Source organism: Pundamilia nyererei, unplaced genomic scaffold, assembly GCF_000239375.1.
Source record: "Pundamilia nyererei isolate P.nyererei 1_Seehausen unplaced genomic scaffold, PunNye1.0 scaffold00036, whole genome shotgun sequence".
Taxonomy (NCBI): domain Eukaryota; kingdom Metazoa; phylum Chordata; class Actinopteri; order Cichliformes; family Cichlidae; genus Pundamilia; species Pundamilia nyererei.
This window is the reverse complement of record NW_005187437.1, coordinates 4,424,532-4,424,783: the sequence shown is the minus strand read 5'-3', so window position 1 is coordinate 4,424,783 and position 252 is coordinate 4,424,532.

Genomic DNA, 252 nt, shown 5'->3' with positions numbered 1-252 from the left:
TGCCACCCCATGCCACCCCTCTAGAGCCGCCCCTGATCCACAGAGCCTTTATACTCACTTTCTTCTTACTCAAAACTGACCAAAGCAAAAATACTTTAAACAATGAAAGCTGGAATAAGCAAACCTGCTCTGAAAACTATGTAGAACGTAAAACAAACAAGCAAAAAATACAACGAAAAAGGACGATGAACAGCTGACAGAGCAGATATTTGATACCCCGGATCTTGGGTAACTCTAAAACTCTTACTCTAT